Below are 9,614 nucleotides of genomic sequence, written 5' to 3'. Positions count from 1 at the left end.
TGTCAGTATTAGAAGTAGCCTACTGATTTTCAGGCACCTCGGTTACATTAGGGGATCTTTGTTGGAATTCTTCTTCTATATCAAAGACAGATTGTAAAAAACATCAGAGATCAAGTTTGGGTTGATCAGGAAATTCTAAGGTGAGCAAAGCATATTAGCTCTTTTAATTTAGAAAGGAGATCTCTGCCTAATATATTCACTGGGGCTGGGTCACATAGCAAAAAAGAATGCTTTTCAGTAAAAGGTCCCAGAGCCATTTGTACTGGTTGAGATAGAAATTCTTCCTGAACTTTATTAGATACCCCCTCTATGGAAACCTTTTTTTCATTCTAAGAGATTTCTGAGAGTGGGATTTAAAGTAGAAAGTATAGCCCTGGTATCTACCAGAATTTGGTAAGATTTTCCATTAATTTTCATTTTAATTTCCTCTTGGCTATTTAAGGGTAGCAATTTACCTGAGGGTCCCTCAGAGCTGCATCAATCCTGGGAGTGGCCATATGGGGGCCCTCCCTTGGGGGCATTTGAGTGGACATTTAGGAATTTGCATAGGATCTTTGAGGACCATTTTTTTTCCAGTGCCCCAGTTGATTACAAAGGAAACGTCAATCCTTGGGCCATGTTTTGATGGTGGACCCCTAGGAAGGTGCAGTGTGGGGAAACCGGGTATTATTTTAGGTCTCTGGCCTTGGAGCTATTGTAGCTGTAAGGCCATAGATTGAAGGACCTTTATGATGTTGGTCCAAAGTCCTTTCAAAGTGTTCAGCAGGAAAAGATGAGTTTTCACATAACAAAGAACAGAGGGGAGAAGTGGGAAGCATGCATCAGTCTTACAGTCTATTGTTTGGGGTACCCCGTACCTCTTGTGTCGTTTATTTTTCCTAAGCCTTCCGTAACAAGTTTTCTAATGAAGCTATTTTGGAATCTTGAAGCCTTTGGGGAGCTCTGCAGACCAATTAAAGCAAGTATCCTGTTCTGTTTAATTCAGAAAACCATAGTTTCAAGCACACTTCTTAAATGAAGGACCATGACTAATTGGAACATTCCCCAGACTGGCCATTGTGATCCTGGGTTGTTTTTAGTAAGATTTTGCCATTTTTGAAGATAGCTTCAGGGACCATAGTTTTTTTTTTTTTTTTTTCCGTACGCGGGCCTCTCACTGTTGTGGCCTCTCCCGTCGCGGAGCACAGGCTCCGGACGCGCAGGCTCAGCGGCCATGGCTCACGGGCCCAGCCGCTCCGCGGCATACGGGATCCTCCCAGACCGGGGCACGAACCCGTATCCCCTGCATCGGCAGGCGGACTCTCAACCACTGCGCCACCAGGGAGGCCCCGGGGACCATAGTTTTTAAACATAAAATAAGCAGATGTGCCAGAAGGTGGCGTGCTTGACTCTTTAGAATTTAAGAATCGCCTAAACTAAGCCTTTGGGTTTTTTAAACCTAAAGGGATGCACTGCTGGGCTGGGGATTGTGCGTGTTTTGCAGTGCACCTTGTTGCACGGAAGTTTTCTTGAGGTTGGCGGGTTACCTACTGTCGATCTAACCTGTTCCGTGGTCAACTTGTCTCAACACTGGAGTCTTTGATTTAGCTGTCGATCACTCTAACAGCCTTTATATGCTTAACCTGCAGCCACCAATTTTTGCAGCTTTTTGGCTTCTGAGATCCCCGCTAGCAATAGCCTTTATTTACATAAAACGAGACAAAGGTGCACTTTGACACACCAGCAGTGACCAAGAGATGCTACTGTGACCTGGCCAAGAGAAGGCCTGTGCATCCCAACAATTTCTGTGGAAGCTTGGCCTGGGGAAAGGAACGAACAGTGGGGACTCAACGAGTGCAGGCTGTGGCCTGGGGGCTCTATATGAACAGAATCAAGGGCTGGGGTTTTGGTTTTTGTTTTTTGTGGGTTTTTCTTGAGGTACGCGGGCCTCTCACTGTTGTGGCCTCTCCCGTTGCGGAGCACAGGCTCCGGACGCGTAGGCTCAGCGGCCATGGCTCATGAGCCCAGCCGCTCCGCGGCATGTGGGATCTTCCCAGACTGGGGCACGAACCCGTGTCCCCTGCATCGGCAGGCGGACTCTCAACCACTGCGCCACCAGGGAAGCCCTAGGGCTGGGGTTTTTCTATTTAAAACCTGGGAATTGTCTGAAAGGCTAAGGGCTTAGCTCAGTTGGCTCTGAGCAGAACCATCTACCAGCATAAGCTGACCCGCCCTGTAAGCCAAATAGATCGGGAGCTCGATGCAAAGAAAGTTCAGAACCAAGAGGGAACTTATTACCCACAGCCCTTGGAAAGGGCAAGAAAGACAGTGAATTCAAAAAGGGGCTCATGGGTACATCACCTGTGTTTTTCATTGTCCCCGAAGCCATCAGAAGTCTCCTTCAGTCCCTCAGCTGCCACCAAACCTGTTAAATAACAAAAACTCAACTGAGTAAATCTTAAAGATCTAATTGGCTTTATTGAATGATTCATGAATCGGACAGCATCCCATCTAGCAAGTGAAGAGGAACTTTGCCGAGCTGCAGAAAAGGAAAGGTTTTTAAAGGCAGAGAGGGAGCAGAAAAAAAAGGAAATTATTTGCAAAGATGCATTGTTCTAGGCAAGGCCACCCTCCTGAAGGGAACGGAAGGGTCTGTCCACAGATTTCCCAGGACTGACCAGGAAATCCCAGGTTAGCTGGAATCACATTCCTGGGGAAGGTTGAAACTGTAATTAGCTTGGGCATCAAGTCTTGGTCTGCTGCCATGGGACCACAAGTGACTCCATCCGGGGCCTGTTGTTTCCTTTTTAACAAGGGGCAGAGGTCGTTTGGTCCACCTGACTGCAGGGGTGCATCCTGGTAGATGCATGATTGGGGACGGCGTGAAGCAAAAGGGTAGTGGGCCGGGCAGACACCTGAAGGGTAGCAAGGTATTACTGTCATGGAAGGAAGGAAATACACCAAATTTTTAACAACATTTATCACTGGATGACTGGATCATCATGGTCTTTATTTTATGTATGCTATTTTATGTTTTACAAATTTTCTAAAACACAATGTGTATTTTAATTTTTTTAATTTTTATTTAGTTTTTGGCTGCACCACGTGGCTTGTGGGATCTTAGTTCCCCGACCAGGGATTGAACTCACCATGCCTTTGACAGTGAACACACACAGTCCCAACCACTGGACTGCCAGGGAATTCCCACAATGTGTATTTTTAGGATCAGGAGAAAAGTAGGTTTTGTTTTGTCTTTTAATATATAACATGTATTGAGTCCTGTCTCTGTTATGTGCCAGCTTGTTGGGTGTGGGAGATGCAAAGCTGAATGATTAATGTACATTCTCTGCCTTCAGTGAGCCTGACTACTTGTGCCGACTGCCCCTTTCTTGTGTTTATACTTACCTGCCAAGATCTCGCGAGATTCTAAATGGTTTCTGCCCCCAGTGTCATTAAGTTATGTAGCTCTGAACTCCAGTAACAGCTGTAGTCCAAACTATGTGATTTAGCTGTGATTATATGTATTTGTTGGTTCTTAAATTGTTTCAAATGAATGTATCTCTTCTTCCGAAAAAAGGCTGTAAGTTTTTTTTGAAGACAAAACAGTCTTAGTATTTCTTTAATATCCCTCAAGTTGACTAGACTGGTATTCGTTATGAGCAATAAATATGAGTTTGCTGGTTAAAATTCACTTCAAGTCACCAAAGAACAAACTTTCCCATAACTGCCATTATTTGTCTCTCATGGATCTGTTTACCTAATATTTAAATGGCCAGTTCTTCCCCCACTTTTATGAAATTAGCCTTAATTCCCCTTTCACCATGCACACTTCCTTCATCTTCACATTTTGACTAGCCAGCGCTCATGGTTTTATGAGCGTAAGTATCTATCTCAGTTAAGAATCTGGATAGACCGCAAAATCATATGTTTCTTCTTTCCTATACATAGGGAATTCTATCCCTAAAATTGTGACATATGGTCTTTAAATGAGTTTTTGTGGCTTTTACTATGGCTGGGGTTACATTCCGTTTTGAAAGCTTTTCCCGTGGTTCCATCTGAATACAATCTTTGAATCTCATGGGAGAGGTAACATTGATATAGTGTGAAGCCAGAAAGACTAAGATTTGGATCTCAGCTCAACTGATGGGGGGACCACTTCCGCACCGATACCTTACCTCTCTGAGCCTCAGTTTCCTTGTATGGAAAATGGCAATCATAACACCTGCCTCTTGATGTGAAGATTAAACATGTGTGCCATACCTGTCACAGAGGTGATCAGTAAACATTCGCTAAACTGATGAAAGGGAAAGAAAGTAAAGTACTATCAGGAAAACACCCTCATAATTGTCCCTGTCCCAAAGGGCAGTGAGAGTCCTTGGTAAAGGATGCAGAACTCCTTTTACAGGCAAATTACTTGGGCAAAGGTCAGCCCCTCCTTCAGTTAAAAAGCTGGGGGCGGGGCTTAACAAGGAAGTGACTCCCTTCCCTAAGCCTCCTTCCAGCCTTAGTCCCAACCTGAAGAGGTTACACCTGTGTGGAGTCTTACAAGAGCCTTCCAAAATGAGAAGCCAAGAAGACTTGGCCAAAGTTTCCTCTTAAGTTTCGTGGAGAGAGACTCAGGTATAGAAATATCCTTACTGCCACCTGACCCGAAGCTGGAGAAACTGCTGACAGCTTGGAAACCAGGTAATACTAGGAGACACCAGTCTTCATGTTCAGCCTTTCCAGCAGGACACAGGGGACTTCAGTCCTGGTTTTGCTAATGAGGCAATCTAACTGGGGGTTAGTAAACCTAACATTTACTGCATTTATTTAAAAGTTCTGATCATGTACGTCTCAGGAAGCAAAACTAATCTAAAACTGAAAGCTAGCATCTACTTTATTAGGGGTTTCCAGAAAAGGGAGAAGTATTTAGGTTTCCCTTTCATTTCTCCTTTGCTCCTGAAGGTTTGGGAGAGTTAAGAGCACGGAACTGGCCGAATCATTGTTAACATTATGCAGGTCTGTCTCATTGAGTATGTAGCAAGGTATGTGATAGTGTGACAGAAGCCCATGGAAATGCCAGCTTCCTCCCCCAGAGCAGAAATGGGCTGAGGACAAGAGTCCCTGGCTTTGAGCCCTGAGTACCTGTGGGCACTTGGGCACAAGATCTAGTCCCGGCAGACCCCCTGGAGACTTCCTTGAGTACAGGGCGCTGGTGAAATGGGGAATACCCCCTCCTAGGAGGCTCCCTCCTGAGTTCCCTGCCTGCTCTGTTCTATAATCATCAGAGCCTGAGTCTTTGTGTTTAATTAATAAAACCTGAGGCTCTCTCTGTTTAGCTTCTATTGTAGGAATTTAAGACATTTTACCTCATTCCTCATTTCACCCTTAGGATTAAAAACCGCAGGGGAGGACAGATGAAGACACCATAAGGTGAAGTTCAGGGAAGGAAGGGGAAGGGTGGACCGCCTCTGCAGAGCGTAAGGAGGCAGAGGGTGCAGAAGGAGAGGCCCAGGGCAACCAGACGACACTCAGCTCATCATCTGGCCTGGGAACAGCCCTCCGGGATGAGTGTCCTCACCCATGTCTTACACTCGGGCCATGTCTGTGTGTCCAGAGTGATGGAAGTCAGCTCTCTGGCAGAGCCTGTGGCTAAGGGGTCCTCCACGCCCCTCACCCCCGGGACAGGCCGGAGCAGAGTTCCGTCCAGCTTCCTGGGGCCCTGGTGGCCACAGGCTCTGTGCATGCATGAGGGCTGTTTGCTCCGTGACCTGCCACAGGAAGGGAAAGAAAATCTAACCTCGACCAATGAATCCAGAACTAGAAAAATCCCTAAAGTGTGTCCTGTGATCTTGGAGGTCAGATGCTCCTCCGCGGTGCTCCCAGGAGACTAGCCACCGGGGACTCGGAGGACTTTGACCATTTAGGGGGCTGGGGGGAAGGAACCCTTCGAGAGGGAAGAGAGGCCAACAAAAGACACTGTGAAACCTTGCTTTCGGGGAGTAGGTCTGTGAGAGTTTGCTGTAGATACGCAAGAGGGTATGTAAATACTGGATCCAAAGGGCAGGGCTGTGTGCAGAGTCACTGAATTACAACGAGCCTCACAGGGCTTATTCTGGAGCTAATTTTCCACTCCAGGCTCTGAACCTACATTCTGGGGCCTCACCCAGGGCTTCCTTTCCATCAACATAAACATAAAACTTACCTGTACATTTCCATTAACCCAGAAGTTGGGCTTCTTCTACTTTGAACCGGAACAGCTGAGAGCAGAAGGGCTGCAGCGGTAATAAAGTAACTCACGGCTGCTTTAAAATGAGACTTCGTTATCAGCTTAACAGCTCTCCCGTCATTCCCAGTGAGGATGAGTAGGAAAAAGACCCTCCGCTTGTCAAGTGCCTTGAAAGTGTCTGAACTCATCCTTTGACGCAGCTACAAGCGCTCGCCGGGGCTGGTCAAGGTCCCCTTGGTCCCGGGGGCTGCCTGAGCACTGCCCTGCCCTCTGCATCTCTCTCGCCCTTGGCCTTGCCTCCTGGTTGGGCCCTCAGCTCCTTTCTAGCCTGGGAGACGGCAAAAACCTCTTCTTTCACGAAGTGGAAGCTGTGTGCTCCATCTTGACCTCTGCTTTCCCCCCTTTTCAGATGTTGCTCCTGAATCAGCAATTAGCAAACTCGTTTCTTAAAGAAGTCGGACCCTTCCTCTCTCTCCAAGAGCAGCGCCCCCCACACACACACACCCATACACACACACACACCCATACACACACAATTTTCAAGTCTTCACACTGCATTAGAAAGGTTTGGTTGGTTTGGTTGGCTTTGACACGGTTTCTTCGGAGCGTAGTCCTGTGGCTGGGAGAGGGTTCCCCCGCTACCAATGCAACGGCTCCTGGAGGAGCCGCGGGTACCTCCTGCCTACGGGGCGCCCTGAGCTGCCCAACTCAAAAGGATGCTCGGAATTAAAACCCACCTAAACGCCCTCCCGGCGCCTTCCAGCGCTGCTCTCGACCTGGGCTCGGCCACTTCCGCCCCGCCTCGGCGGCGCCCGAGTCCCGACCCCGTGTCCCGTTCTTTCTCTCGCGTGACTCAGGTCGCTCAGGCTCCACCCTCGGGCCACTTTCCTCGCTTCCAAGAACCTGAGGTCTCAGTTTTTCTAAGCAGCACCTTTTATTCACCGAGTTGCCAGATATGCATAAAAATACAAGAGGCCCTCGCCCTGTTCGGTATGAATTTCAGATAAACAACAGATACTGTGTGTTAGTGTTAGCATTGTCCCATACAATACTTGGGACACACTTATACTAAAAAGTTGTTATTCACCTGACATTCAAATTGACTAGCTGTCCCATATTGTATCTGGCAGCGCTATATCATGTTTCTTTCATTCATCAAATATTTCCCGAGAGCTTATCGGGTGTCAGGCATTATACGAGGTGCTGGGAAAGCCAGCCAAGTCCCAGGCTTCATATCTTACAAGTATGTATACTTTATGCACACACACCCATTCACACATTCTCTCTCTCTCTCTCTCTCTCTCTATATATATATATAAATATATATATATAGTTTCCTATAGTCATATATATATTTGACATATATATGTTTACTATAGTCGTATATATATGACTATAGGAAACTACAGGAAACAAGTGTGAATTTTGTGCTAAACCAAATATTTGCATGTCATTAGTTTTCTTAATTGCTGCTTTTGATGAATTTTCTTTTATAAACATATTAAACCTTACAAAAAAGACAACCTATTAAAATAGTTGTGGTTTTTTTGTTTTTTTGTTTTTGGCTGTGCTGCAGGATGGCATGCGGGATCTTAGTTCCCCAACCAGGGATCAACCCGCGCCCCCTGCAGTGGAGGCGCGGAGTATTCACCACTGGAATACCAGATAAGTCCCCTATTTTTTTTTTTTTTTTTTTTTTTGCAGTACGCGGGCCTTTCACTGTTGTGGCCTCTCCCGTTGCGGAGCACAGGCTCCGGACGCACAGGCTCAGTGGCCATGACTCACGGGCCCAGCCGCTCCGCGACATGTGGGATCTTCCCGGACCGGGGCACGAACCCGTGTCTCCTGCATCGGCAGGCGGACTCTCAACCACTGCGCCACCAGGGAAGCCCAGAAGTCCCCTATTTTAATGAATAAAGACGCTAATGTTTATTGAGCATTTAACATCTACCATGCACTACTTTAAGTGATTTACACGTGCTAATTTTTTTTTTTTGCCCACATACCTATGTGATGGGGGGGAGGGGCTGTTTTATGGGTTTTTAAAAAAATTTTTATTGAGGTATAGTTGATGTATAATATTACATAAGCTTCAGATGTATAACATAGTTATTCACAATTTTTAAAGGTTATACTCCAGTTATACTTATTATAAAATACTCGCTATATTCCTTGTGCTGTACAATATATCCTTGTAGCTTATTTATTTTATACCTAATAGTTTGTACCTCTTAATCCCCTACCCCAATCTTGCCCCTTCCCCTTTTCCCCTCCCCACTGGTAGCCACTAGTTTCTTCTCTATATTTGTGAGTCTGTTCCTTTTTTGTTATATTCATTAGTTTGTTGCATTTTTAAGATTCCACATATAAGTGGTATCATACATTATTTGTCTTTCGCTGACTTATTTCACTTAGCATAATATCCTCCCTGCTGTTGCAAATGGCCAGATTTCATCCTTTTTTATGACTGAGTAGTATTCCATTGTGTATGTGTGTGTGTGGGGTATGTGTAGTACACATACATTTATGTAGTACACATACATTTATCCATTCGTCTGTTGATGGACACTTAGTTTGCTTCCATATCTTGGCAATTGTAAATAATGCTGCTATGAACATTGTGGTGCGTGTATCTTTTTGAATTAGTGTTTTTGGTTTTTTTCAGATATATACCCAGCAAGGCAGTTGCTGGGTCATATGGTAGATCTATTTTTAGTTTTTTGAGAAACCTCCATACTGTTTTCCACAGTGGCTGCACCAATTTACATTCACACCAATAGTGTATGAGAGTTCCCTTTTCTTGACATCCTTGCTAACTTATGTTATTTGTAGACTTTTTGAAGATAGCCACTCTGACAGGTAAGAGGTCATATCTCATTGTGGTTTTGATTTGCATTTCTCTGATGATAACGATGCTGAGCATCTTCTCCTGTGCCTGTTGGCCATCTGTATTTCTTCTTTGGAAAAATGTCTATTCAGGTCTTCTGTCCACTTTTTAATTGGGTTGTTTGTTTTTTTGATATTGAGTTGAAATGAGCTGTTAATCCTGTATGGGACTCTCTGCACTTCCTGGACTAGGATGTCTGTTACCTTTCCCAGAGTAGGGAAGTTTTCAACTATTATGCCTTCAAATACTTTCTCAGCCCCTTTCTCTCTCTCTTCTCCAACTGGGACCCCTATAATGAAAAGACTTGTGTGCTTGATGCTATCCCAGAGGTCTCTTAAACTGTCCTCATTTCTTTTCATTCTTTTTTCTTTTCTTCTGTTCAGCATCAGTGATTTCCACTATTCCATCTTCCAGCTTGCTGATCCATTCCTCTGTGTCATCTAGTCTACTGTTGGTCCCTTCTAGTGTATTTTTCATTTCAATTATTGTATTCTTCATCTCTGTTTGGGTCTTTATATTTTCTCTTTGTTAAAAACT

Source organism: Mesoplodon mirus (genome assembly GCF_964341445.2).
Source record: "Mesoplodon mirus genome assembly, chromosome: 11".
Lineage (NCBI taxonomy): Eukaryota > Metazoa > Chordata > Mammalia > Artiodactyla > Ziphiidae > Mesoplodon > Mesoplodon mirus.
Note: the sequence above shows the minus strand (reverse complement) of the source record.